Here is a 14,710-nt window from a genome sequence, read left to right as displayed (position 1 = left end):
ACGCTCTACTTGGAGCTATTCCAAATAACTGTTCTACTATACGAATCCAGTTTACTACTCAGAGTCATCCGGATTAGTGTCAAAGTTTGCATCGACGTAACCCTTTACGACGAACTCTTTTACCACCTCCATAATCGAGAAAATTCCTTAGTCCACTAGTTACTAAGGATAACCTTGACCGTTGTCCTATGATCCATTCCTAGATCACACTTGTACCCCTTGACTGACACATGGCTTAGCACACTTCAGGTGCGGTACACAACATTGCATACTTTAGAGCCTACGTCTAAAGCATAGGGGACGACCTTCGTCCTTTCTCTCTATTCTGCCGTAGTCAGGTCTTGGGTTTTACTCAATACTCATACCTTATAACACAGCGAAGAACTCCTTCTTTGCCGATCTATTTTTGAACTCCTTCAAAATTTTGTCATGGTATGTGTTCGTTTGAAAGTACTATTAAGCGATTTTGATCTATCCTTATAGATCTTGATGCTCAATGTTCAAGTAGCTTAATCCAGGTTTTCCATTGAAAAACACTTTTCAAATAACCCTGCATGCTTTCTAGAAATTCTACATCATTTCCGATCAACAATATGTGAACAACATATACTCATCAAAAATTCTATTGTGCTCCCACTCACTTCTTTGGAAATACAAGTTTCTCATAAACTTTGTATAAACCCAAAATCTTTGATCATCTCATCAAAGCGTACATTCCAATTCCGAGATGCTTACTCCAGTCCTTAGATGGATTGCTGGAGCTTTGCATACATGTTACCATCTTTTAGGATTGACAAAACCTTCTGGTTGTATCACATACAACGTTTCCTCAAGAAAAACGTCAAGGAAACAATGTTTTGACATCCTATCTGCAAGATTTCATAAATAATGCAGTAACTGCTAACATAATTCCAACAGACTCTTAGCATCGCTACGAGTGAGAAAGTCTCATCGTAGTCAACTCCTTGAACTTGTCGGGAAACATCTTAACGACAAGTCGAGCTTTCCTAATGGTGACACTTACCATCATTGTCCGTCTTCCTTTTAAAATCCATCTGCACCCAACAGCCTTACGACCATCAAGTAGTTCTTTTCAAAGTCTATACTTTGTTTTATACATGGATCCTCTCTCGGATTTTATGGCCTCGAGCCATTCGTCGGAATACGGGCCCACCATCGCTTCTCCATAGCTCGTAGGTTCATTGTTGTCTAGCAACATGATTTCCAAGACAGGATTACGTACCACTCTGAAGTAGTACACATCCTTGTCGACCTATGAGGTTTGGTAGTGACTTCATCTGAAGTTTCATGATCATTATCATAAGCTTCCACTTCAATTGGTGTAGGTGCCACAGGAACAACTTCATGTGCCCTGCTACACACTAGTTGAAGTGACAGTTCAATAACCTCATCAAGTCTCCACCATCCTCCCACTCAATTCTTTCGAGAGAAAATTTTCCTCGAGAAAGGACATGTTTCTAGAAACAATCACTTCTGCTTCCGGATCTGGATAGGAGGTATACCCAACTATTTTTGGGTATTCTATGAAGATGCATTTATCCTCTTTGGGTTCGAGCTTATCAGCCTGAAACCTTTTCACATAAGCATCGCAGCCCCAAACTTTTAAGAAACGATGGCTTAGGTTTCTCTAAACCATAGTTCATACGGTGTCGTCTCAACGGAATTGTGTGGTGCCCTGTTTAAAGTGAGTGCGGTTGTCTCTAATGCCTAACCCATAAATGATAGTGGTAATTCGATAAGATACATCATGGTATGCACCATATCCAATAGGGTGCAGTTATGATGTTCGGACACACCATCACACTATGGTGGTCCAGGCGGTATTAGTGTGAAACAATTTCCACAATGTCTTAATTGTGTGCCAAACTCGTAACTCAGATATTCATCTCTATGATCATATCATAGACATTTTATCATCTTGTCACGACGATCTTCAACTTCACTCTGAAATTACTTGAACCTTTCAATAATTCAGACCTGTGTTTCATCAAGTAAATATACTCAGCATCTACTCAAATCATCTATGAAGTAATAACATAACGATATCCACTGCGTGCCTCAGCACTCATTGGACTGCATACATAAAAAATGTATTACTTCCAACAAGTTGCTTTCTTGTTCCATCTTACTGAAAACGAGGCATTTCAGTCATCTTGCCCATGTGGTATGATTTGCATGTCTCAAGTGATTCAAAATCAAGTGAGTCCAAACGATCCATCTGTATGGAGTTTCTTCATGCATATCTACCAATAGACATGGTTCGCATGTCTCAATCCTTTCAAAACGAGTGAGTCCAAAGATCCATCAACATGGAGCTTCTTCATGCGTTTTATACCAACATGACTCAAAAGGCAGTGCCACAAGTACGTGGTACTATCATTACTATCTTATATCTTTTGGCATGAACATGTGTATCACTACGATCGAGATTCAATAAACCATTCATTTTAGGTGCAAGACCATTGAAGGCATTATTCAAATAAACAGAGTAACCATTATTCTCCTTAAATGAATAACCGTGTGGCGATAATCATAACCCAATCATGTCTATGCTCAACGCAAGCACCAAATAACAATTATTTTGGTTTAACTCCAATCCTGATGGTAGAGGGACCGTGCAATGTTTGATCACATCAACCTTGGTAACACTTCCAACACATATCATCATCTCACCTTTAGCTAGTCTCTGCAGCCTTTTATTTCGAGTTACTAATGCTTAGCAACCGAACCGGTATTTATTACCCTGGTGCTACTAGGAGTACTAGTAAAGTACACAATAATATGAAGTATATCCAAAATACTTCTATCGACCTTGCCAGCCTTCTCATCTACCAGGTATCTAGGGTAGTTCTGCTTCAGTGACCATTCCCCTCATTATAGAAGCACTTAGTCTCGGGTTTGGTTCAACCTTGGGTTTCTTCACTAGTGCAGTAACTGATTTGCCGTCTCATGAAGTATCCCTTCTTTCCCTTGCCCTTTTTGAAACTAGTGGTTTAACCATCAACAATTGATGCTCCTACTTGATTTCTACTTTCAGGGTGTCAAACATCGCGAGTTGCTCAAGGATCATCATGTCTATCCCTGATATGTTATAGTTCATCACTAAGCTCTAATAGCTTGGTGGCAGTGACTATGAAGATCTATCACTATCTCATCTGGAAGATTAACTCCCACTTGATTCAAGCGATTGCAATACTCAGACAATCTGAGCACATGCTCAACGATTGAGTTTTTCTCCCTTAGTTTGCAGGCTTAAGAAACTTGTCAGAGGTCTCATACCTCTTGACGTGGGCACTAGTCTGAAATTCCAATTTCAGTCTTTGGAACATCTCATATGTTTTGCGACGTTTCAAAAACATCTTTGGTGCCACAATTCTAAACCGTTAGTATTACGCACTGAACTATCATGTAGTCATCAAAACATGTATGTCAGATGTTTCCCAACATCTACAGACGACGCTCGAGGTTCAACGCACTGAGCGGTGCATTAAGGACATAGCCCTTCTGTGCAGCAATGAGGACAATCCTCGGTTCATGGACCCAGTCCACATAATTGCTACTGTCAACTCTCAACTAAATTTTCTCTAGGAACATATCTAAAACAGTAGAACCAAAGCGTGAGCTACGACATAATTTGCAAAGACCTTTTGACTATGTTCATGATGATTAAGTTCATCTAATCAAATTATTCAATGAACTCCCACTTAGATAGACATCCCTCTAGTCATCTAAGTGATACATGATCTGAGTCAACTAGGTCGTGTCCGATCATCACGTGAGACGGCCTAGTCATCATCGGTGAACATCTTCACGTTGATCGTATCCACGATACAACTCATGTTCGACCTTTCGGTCTTCCGTGTTCCGAGGCCATGTCTGTACATGCTAGGCTCGTTAAGTTAACCTAAGTGTATTGCGTGTGTAAATCTGGCTTACACCCGCTGTATGCGAACGTTAGAACCTATCACACCTGATCATCACATGGTGCTTCGGAACAACGGACCTTAGCAACGGTGCACAGTTAGGGGGGACACTTTCTTGAAATTATTGCGAGGGATCATCTTATTTATGCTACCGTCGTTCTAAGCAAATAAGATGTAAACATGACAAACATCACATGCAAATCATAAAGTGACATGATATGGCCATTATCATCTTGCGCCTTTGATCTCCATCTTCGAGGTGTGGCATGAACACCATCGTCACCGGCATGACACCATGATCTCCATCATCGTGTCTTCATGAAGTCGCCTCGCCAATTATTACTTCTACTACTATGGCTAACGGTTAGCAATAAAGTAAAGTAATTACATGGCGGTTTCATTGACACGCGGGTCATAAATAAATTAAGACAACTCCTATGGCTCCTGCCGGTTGTCATACTCATCGGCATGCAAGTCGTGATTCCTATTACAAGAACATGATCAATCTCATACATCACATATATCATTCATCACATCCTTTTGGCCATATCACATCACATAGCATACCCTGCAAAAACAAGTTAGATGTCCTCTAATTGTTGTTGCATGTTTTACGTGGCTGCTATGGGTTTCTAGCAAGAACGTTTCTTACCTACGCAAAACCACAACGGTGATATGCCAATTTCTATTTACCCTTCATAAGGACCCTTTCATCGAATCCGATCCGACTAAAGTGGGAGAGACAGACACCCGCCAGCCACCTTATGCATCAAGTGCATGTCAGCCGGTGGAACCAGTCTCACGTAAGCGTACGTGTAAGGTCGGTCCGGGCCGCTTCATCCCACAATGTCGCCGAATCAAGATAAGACTAGTAACGGCAAGCAAATTGAACAAATCATCGCCCACAACTACTTTGTGTTCTACTCGCGCATAGAATCTACGCATAGACCTAGCTCTGATACCACTGTTAGGGATCATAGCAGAAATTTAAAATTTTCTACGCATCACCAAGATCAATCTATGGAGTAATCTAGCAACGAGGGGAAGGGGAGTGCATCTACATACCCTTGTAGATCGCTAAGCGGAAGCATTGCAAGAACGCGGATGAGGTAGTCGTACTCGTGGCGATTCAGATCGCGGTCGATTCTGATCTAAGCGTCGAACAACGACGCCTCCGCGTTCAACACACGTGCAGCCCGGTGACGTCTCCCATGCCTTGATCCAGCAAGGAGAGAGGGAGAGGTTGGGGAAGACTCCGTCCAGTAGCAGCAAGACGGCATGGTGATGGTGGAGGAGCACGGGACTCCAGCAGGGCTTCGCCAAGCACTACGAGAGACGAGGAGGGAGAGAGGTAGGGTTGCACCAAGAGGGAGATCAAATCATGTCTTGGGCAGCCCCCAATACCTCAAGTATATATAGGGGGAGGGGAGGGGCTGCGCCCCCTTCTAGGGTTCCCTCCCTAGGGGGGCGGCAGCCCTAGATGCCATCTAGGGCGGCGGCCAAAGGGGAGAGGAGAGGGGGGCGCCCTAGGGTGGGCCTTAAGGCCCATCTGGACCTAGGGTTTGCCCCCTTCCCACTCTCCATGCGCCTTGGGCCTTGGTGGGGGGGGCGCACCACCCATCTGGGGCTGGTCCCCTCCCACACTTGGCCCAGGCAGCCTTCTGGGGCTGGTGGCCCCACCTGGTGGACCCCCGGGACCCTTCTGGTGGTCCCGGTACGTTACCGATAGCACCAGAAACTTTTCCGGTGACCAAAACGGGACTTCCCATATATAAATCTTGACCTCCGGACCATTCCGGAACTCCTCGTGACGTCCGGGATCTCATCCGGGACTCCGAACAACATTCGGTAACCGTGTACATACTTTCCATATAACCCTAGCGTCATCGAACCTTAAGTGTGTAGACCCTACGGGCTCGGGAGTCATGCAGACATGGCCGAGACAACTCTCCGGTCAATAACCAACAGCGGGATCTGGATACCCATGTTGGCTCCCACATGCTCCATGATGATCTCATCGGATGAACCACGATGTCAACGATTCAATCAATCCCGTATACAATTCCCTTTGTCTATCGGTACGATACTTGCCCGAGATTCGATCGTCGGTATCCCTATACCTCGTTCAATCTCGTTACCGGCAAGTCTCTTTACTCGTTCCGTAACACATCATCCCGTGATCAACTCCTTGGTCACATTGTGCACATTATGATGATGTCCTACCGAGTGGGCCCAGAGATACCTCTCTGTTTACACGGAGTGACAAATCCCAGTCTCGATTCATGCCAACCCAACAGACACTTTCGGAGATACCCGCAGTGCACCTTTATAGCCACCCAGTTACGTTGTGACGTTTGGTACACCCAAAGCATTCCTACGGTATCCGGGAGCTGCACAATCTCATGGTCTAAGTAAATGATACTTGACATTAGAAAAGCTTTAGCATACGAACTACACGATCTTGTGCTAGGCTTAGGATTGGGTCTTGTCCATCACATCATTCTCCTAATGATGTGATCCCGTTATCAATGACATCTAATGTCCATGATCAGGAAACCATGACCATCTATTGATCAACGAGCTAGTCAACTAGAGGCTTACTAGGGACATGGTGTGGTCTATGTATTCACACATGTATTACTGTTTTCGGATAATACAATTATAGCATGAACAATAGACAATTATCATGAACAAGGAAATACAATAATAACCATTTTATTATTTTCTCTAGGGCATATTTCCAACAAATACATTACATTAAAGGTTTGTCATCTTTTCATTGCAGTATGTAATAGAGGTATCAACAACAAAAAGTTGGGACGGATATTGTAAAGAATGAAAAATAACGTACTCAAATGTATTTGTTCCTATTGTCATAAGAGGGTCATTTTGGTCAGCCAATAATTTGAACTGGATACGTTAATGTCAGGAGGTATTTTTTTGCAACTTGAGGCTATGACCATCCTACTTGCCATCAGAAATCTTTTCTAGGACCCTCCTTCCGGAGCATGGGATGTCGAAAACGTTTTTCACGTCTTTAGGGGTCATTTTGTACTGCCTACTTTCATCTATAATTATAATATATCTAATCTCATCCACTTTGCTTAGCAACCATAGTGAAAATTTCAAGTTTAGTTTGTTCAACAAGGGGAATTTCAGTAAATCTTCAAACCCCATTTCGGTAACAATTTAATGTTTTAAATCATCAAAGGAGGATATGACCTTGAATACGAGTTGTGGAGGACCTGGAAGTCGGACAGCTGCCATCGCTGCGTTCAAACTCCTCATCTGACCAATTTGGTATATATCCATGATTTGTTCCATTCAAATCCACAAACCTATCAACAAATAAATGATATCTATAAGTGTGGTTATTTATTTGTTATCGATTTTATTTATAAAGCAAAACGTACTATTCTGGATGCGCAACACTGCCACTCGTAGCCTCTTCAGCTGGCAGCACAAACTGGAAAAAGATAAATAAGGTCCAGTTACTTGGTTTTTCAGTCCTACAACAAAATGCAGTGTGGTTCATTGGGGGGAAGCAAAATCACCTTTCTCAACTTGAACTTCTCGTACAAACTCCAAGATCATACTTTAGTAATGTGATTTATTTGCGCCAAGAGCTTGTCGTTGTTGTAAGCCTTTGATCTTGGGACATACATAGAGTGCATACGCGTGGGTGGTCCCATTATTTTGTGAATGTAAAAAACGGTTTCATAAAAGACGTGTACACACGTGTAAAAATAACAATGTATTTACAAGACCTAACCTGCGACAATATTGGGAACGATTCTAGCTTGATGTTCGTCAAGCCTTCATGTTTAGCTTTTTGCGCAGTAGCCACATCATCCATTGTGGCGTTGAAAACATGCTTGGCCAGTTGTATTGTGTTGCCTGCTCAGTGTCCTCAGCAGCTCTAACCACCTGTATATTGATCTTACCAGGACACATGACAAATCCTGCAGGGTAGTACATTACATCAAAGGTTTATCATATTTTCACTGCAGTAAGTAACAGAGGTATCAGCAACAAAAAGTTGGGACCGATATGGTAAAGAATGAAAAACAACGTACTCAAATGTATTTGTTCATATTGTCATAAGAGGGTCATTTTGGTCAGGCAGTAATTTGATCTGGATACGCTAATGTAAGGCGATAATTTTTTGTGCAGCCTTGAGGCTATGACCATCCTCCTTCTTCATGCCTAAACGCTTCCTAATCAAATAAACTATGGCCTGCTTGCGACTAGAAATCTTTTCCAGGACCCTCCTTCTGGAGCATGGGATGCCGAAAAAGTTTTTCACATCTTTAGGGCTCATTTTGTACTGCCTACTTATCATACGTCTAATCTCATCCATTTTGCTCAGCAACCATACTGAAAACTTCAAGTTTAGTTTGTTCAGCAAGGGAAATTTCAGTAACCCTTCAAACCCCATTTTGGTAACAATTTTACTTTTGAAATCATCAAAGGAGGATATGACCTTGAATACGAGTTTTTGGAGCACCTGAATGTCGGACAGCTGCCATCGCTGCGTTCAAACTCCTCATCTGATCAGTCTGGTATATCCATGATTTGTTCAATTCAAGTCCACAAACCTATCAACAAATATCAGAGATGCATAAGTGTGGTTATTTATTTGTTATCGAGTTTATTTATAAAGTAAAAACATACTATTCTGGATGCGCAGCACGCCATTCGTAGCCTCTTCAGCCGGCAGCACAAACTGAAAAAAAGATAAATAAGGTGCAGCTACTTACTTTTTTAGTCCTACAACAAAATTCAGTGTGGTCCATTGGGGGGAAGAAAAATCACCTTTCTCAACTTGAAATTCTTGTACAAAATCGAAGATCCTGCTTTAGTAATGTGATTTTTTGCGCCAAGAGCTTGTCGTTGATGTAAGCCTCTGATCTAGGGACATACAGAGAGTGCATAGGCATGGGTGGTCCCATTATTTTGTCATGGTTAAAACATGTTTCATAAAAGACATGTACACATCAATATGTTGGGTCAGACCATGTGTAAAAATAACAGATATTTACAAGAGCTAACCTGTGGCAGTATTGGGAACGATCCTATCTTGATGTTCGTCAAGCCTTCATGTTTAGCTTTTTCTACAGTAGCCACATCATCCATCATGGCGTTGAAAACATGGTTGGTCTAGTTGTATTGTGCTACCTGCTCAGTGTCCCCAACGGATCTAAACACATGTATATTGATCTTATCAGGACACATGATAAATCCTGCAGGGTAGTACATTACATCAAAGGTTTGTCATCTTTTCATTGCAGTAAGTAACAGAGGTATCAGCAACAAAAAGTTGGGACCGACATGGTAAAGAATGAAAAACAACGTACTCAAATGTATTTGTTCATATTGTCATAAGAGGGTCATTTTGGTCAGGCGCTAATTTGATCTGGAAAGGCTATTGTCAGGCGGTAATTTTTTATATGGCCTCGAAGCTATGACCATCCTTCTTCTTCATGCCTAAACACTTTCTAATCAAATAAATTATGCCCTGCTTGCCATCAGTAACTTTTCTAGGACCGTCCTTCCGAAGCATGGGAAGCCGAAAACGTTTTTCATATCTTTAGGGCTCATTTTGTACTATCTTCATTCATCTATAATTATCATACGTCTAATCTCATACACTTTGCTCAGCAACCATACTGAAAACTTCAAGTTCAGTTTGTTCAGCACGGGGAATTTCAGTAAAGCTTCAAACCCCATTTGGGTAACAATTTCCTTTTGAAATCATCAAAGGAGGATATGACCTTGAATATGAGTTTTGTGGAGCACTTGGATGTCAGACAGCTGCCATCGCTGCGTTCAAACTCCTCATCCGACCAGTCTGGTATATCCATAATTTGTTCAATTCAAGTCCACAAACCTATCAACAAATATCAGAGATGTATAAGTGTGGTTATTTATTTGTTATCGAGTTTATTTGTAAAGCAAAAATGTACTATTCTGGATGCCCAGCACTCCTATTTGTAACCTCTTCAGCCGGCAGCACAAACTGAAAAAAAGATAAATAAGATCCAGTTACTTGCTTTTTCAGTTCTACAATAAAATGCAGTGTGGTCCATTGGGGGGGGGAAGCAAAATCACCTTTCTCAACTTGAACTTCTCATACAAACTCCAAAATCCTGCTTTAGTAATGTGATTTATTTGCCCCAAGAATTTGTCGTTGCTGTAAGCCTTTGATCTTGGGACATACAGAGAGTGCATAGGCGTGGGTGGTCCCATTATTTTGTCAAGGTAAAAAACCTGTTTCATAAAAGACGTGTACACATCAATATGTTGGGTTAGACCATGTGTACAAATAACAATGTATTTACAAGAGCTAATCTGCGACAGTATTGGGCACGATTCTAGCTTGATGTTCATCAAGCCTTCGCGTCTAGCCTTTTGCACAGTAGCCACATCATCCATCGTGGCGTTCAAAACATGCTTGGCCCAGTTGTATTGTGCTATCCGCTCAGTGTCCCTAGCGGCGCAAACCACCTGTATATCGATCTTACCAAGACAAATGACAAATTCAGCAGGGTAGTACATTACATCAAAGGTTTTTCATCTTTTCATTGTACTAAGTAACAGAGGTATCAGCAACCAAAAGTTGGGACAGATATGGTAAAGAATGAAAAACAACATACTCAAATGTATTTGTTCATATTGTCATAAAAGGGTCATTTTGGTGAGTGCTACCTCTTGAGCACTGCGTTGGTTTTCCCCGAAGAGGAAGGAATGATGCAGCAAAGCAGCGTAAATATTTCCCTCGGTTTTTGAGAACCAAGGTATCAATCCAGTAGGAGGCTACGCGCGAATCCCCCGTACCTGCACAAAACAAATAAATCCTCGCAACGAACGCAAATAGGGGTTGTCAATCCCTATAAGGCCACTTACGAGAGTGAGATCTGATAGATATGATAAGATAATATTTCTGGTATTTTTATGATAAAAGATGCAAAGTAAAATAAAGGCAAAGTAAATATCAAAAGAAATAACTAAGTAGTAGGAGATCAATATGATAAAGATAGACCCGGGGGCCATAGTTTTCACTAGTGGCTTCTCTCGAGAGCATAAGTATTCTACGGTGGGTGAACAAATTACTATTGAGCAATTGACAGAATTGAGCATAGTTATGAGAATATCTAGGTATGATCATGTATATATAGGCATCACGTCTGAGACAAGTAGACCGACTCCTGCCTGCATCTACTACTATTACTACACTCATCGACCGATATCCAGCATGCATCTAGAGTATTAAGTTAAAAACAGAGTAACGCCTTAAGCAAGATGACATGATGTAGAGGGATAGACTCATGCAATATGAAGAAAACCCCATCTTGTTATCCTCGATGGCAACAATACAATACGTGCCTTGCTGCCCCTACTGTCACTGGGAAAGGACACCGCAAGATTGAACCCAAAGCTAAGCACTTCTCCCATTGCAAGAAAGATCAATCTAGTAGGCCAAACCAAACTGATAATTCGAAGAGACTTGCAAAGATAACCAATCATACATAAAAGAATTCAGAGAAGATTCAAATATTGTTCATAGATAGACTTGATCATAAACCCACAATTCATCGGTCTCAACAAACACACCGCAAAAAGAAGATTACATCGAATAGTTCTCCACAAGAGAGGGGGGAACATTGTATTGAGATCCAAAAAGAGAGAAGAAGCCATTTAGCTACTAACTATGGACCCGTAGGTCTGAGGTAAACTACTCATACTTCATCAGAGAGGCTATGGTGTTGATGTAGAAGCCCTCCGTGATCGATGCCCCCTCCGGCGGAGCTCCGGAACAGGCCCCAAGATGGGATCTCGTGGATACAGAAAGTTACGACGGTGGAATTAGGGTTTTGGCTCCGTATCTGATCGTTCAGGGGTACATAGGTATATATAGGAGGAAGAAGTACATCGGTGGAGCAATAGGGGGCCCACAAGGGTGGAGGGCGCGCCTAGGGTAGGCAGGCGCGCCCCCCTACCTTGTGGCCTCCTCTTTTCTTTTTTGACGTAGGGTCCAAGTCTCCCGGGTCTTGTTCGTTGAGAAAATCACGTTCCTGAAGGTTTCATTCCGTTTGGACTCCGTTTGATATTCCTTTTCTTCGAAACCCTAAAACAGGCAAAAAACAACAATTCTGGGTTGGGCCTCCGGTTAATAGGTTAGTCCCAAAAATAATATAAAAATGGATAATAAAGCCCAATGATGTCAAAAACAGTTGATAATATAGCATGGAGCAATCAAAAATTATAGATACATTGGAGACGTATCAGTGAGGCAGTAATTTGATCTGGATACGCTAATGTCAGGCGGTAATTTTTTGTGCAGCCTTGAGGCTATGACCATCCTCCTTCTCCATGCCTAAACGCTTCCTAATCAAATAAACTATGGCCTGCTTGCGATTAGATATCTTTTCTAGGACCCTCCTTCCGGAGCATGGGATGCCGAAAACGTTTTTCACATCTTTAGGGCTCATTTTGTACTGCCTACTTTCATCTGTAATTATCATATGTCTAATCTCATCCACTTTGCTTAGAAACCATACTGAAAACTTCAAGTTCAGTTTGTTCAGCAAGGGGAATTTCAGTAAACCTTCAAACCCCATTTTGGTAAACAATTTCCTTTTGAAATCATCAAAGGAGGATATGACCTTGAATACGAGTTTTGTGGAGCATCTGGATGTCGGACAGGTGTCATCGCTATGTTCAAACTCCTCATCTGACCAGTCTGGTATATTCATGATTTGTTCAATTCAAGTCCACAAACCTATCAACAGATATCATAGATGTATAAATCTGGTTATTTATTTGTTTTCGAGTTTATTTATAAAGCAAAAACGTATTATTCTAGATACGCAGAGTTTATTTATAAAGCAAAAAAGGTATTATTCTTAGTACTTCTACTGCTGAATTTATCCCATAATTTCTAACTCGATACCGGCTTGTCTATTTTCACTCTTTGAAGTGAGGACACTTTCATGTACATTCTACGCGAGTCTCTTCTTCCTTGCCCAACTACAATCGTATCCATGAACACAAAACATAAAAGAGAATAGAAATAGAACAACATGAGCTCCAGCTATATAGAACTGGCAAGAATAGAGATAGAATAACATGAGCAAGTTGTTTTAGGTACATACCAAGGTCCGTCGCCGCATTAGACCAGTCCGGGCCTGGCGAGGCTGCACTGTCCCGATGGCCGCTAACACAGCCTCACTGCCACACTCCTTTCTGAAGAACTATGTGAGAGACCTTGTGAGCCTTAGAGTGGATAAATGGAAGGAGAAGGAGGTCTGGGGTGAGCAAGATCATTGCATCGGATACCTTAGCCTACTCAATGATCCTCTTGGGGGGAGAGTTGTCACGCATATCAACCCAATAAACAAGTAGTAAACAGTTGGTCATGCATGAAGAGGGCATTGCCATGCCCGACGCAGTCTGACTATTGTATTGCCTAGTGTATAAAAAATTGAGTAGGTTTTCTTAGCAATTCATAGCTCATGACCTAGACTAAACAACTCACGCCATGCATGGCCACACCCGTCAACTCCCTCCAACAGTTCCCGCCATGAATTCTTTACTCAACCATGCACGAATCCATAGAAACAGTGTGCAGGGATCAACGTCTCTGAGCGTAGGTTTGGCTGGACCATGGTCCTGCCCAACATTTTCGCTCGATAAAGGGAATATATATTAATATCGCGAAGATACCAATTACACCTAGCATCTGCACCAACAAGATACCCGAAGACATTAAGCATGCACACGGCCAAAATAAAAATAAAAAAGAGAGAAATATAAAAAACAAAGACCCCGTTGCAGTGATGAAAAACTCTCAACACCAACACTCTAACTACCACCGAAGACAACACCCAAACTATAGAAAAGGTTCTCCAAAAGGGACGCCTTCAAGAAGAAAATAATGCATAAGCATTGTCGTCGCCCGATCAAGAATCTTTAGTTTTCACCCTGGAGAGAGACCGAGATCTCAAAAACAATGCCTTCACAAGACCATTGCCAGGTACAACCAATGAAGGCCAGACCTTGGGCTTTCATCCTGGAGATCGCGGCTCAGTAGCACCCCCAAAAATGTTGTCCACCTATGTTGCCGCCCCCTCCTGCCAAGGCCGCCACTTCAAGTTCTGAACACCCCACACACAGGAAAAAAACATGTGCCACCATTCTTCACCGCAACCAAAACTCCTCTCCACCGTTACAAGTCTCCTACGCAACCACCATGACTTTCTTCACCACTGTCAACGCCATGAAAATCTATACTTAGACATGTCCGACAAGACAACAAAGTTTCACACCATGCCCTCATGAAGCCTCTCTGGCCGAAGATGAGGGCGCGCCTGTCATGGTTTTGTCACGGCAGATGTCCTCGTGAAAGGACTTAGTCGTCATCACTGTTGGGTTTCGTAGTAATTTCAAAAAATTTCCTACGCACACGCAAGATCATGGTGATGCATAGCAACGAGAGGTGAGAGTGTTGTCTACGTACCCACGCAGACCGACTGCGGAAGCGTTGACGCAACGTAGAGGAAGTAGTCGTACGTCTTCACGATCCAACCGATCAAGCACCGAAACTACGGCACCTCCGAGTTCGAGCACATGTTCAGCTCGATGACGATCCCCGGACTCCGATCCAGCAAAGTGTCGGGGAAGAGTTCCGTCAGCACGACGGCGTGGTGACGAACTTGATGCACTACAGCAGCAGGGCTTCGCTTAAACTCCGCTACAATATTATC

This window comes from Triticum dicoccoides, chromosome 7A, assembly GCF_002162155.2.
Source record: "Triticum dicoccoides isolate Atlit2015 ecotype Zavitan chromosome 7A, WEW_v2.0, whole genome shotgun sequence".
Lineage (NCBI taxonomy): Eukaryota > Viridiplantae > Streptophyta > Magnoliopsida > Poales > Poaceae > Triticum > Triticum dicoccoides.
The sequence above is the reverse complement of the archived record's forward strand: the minus strand, read 5'-3'. Positions refer to the sequence as shown.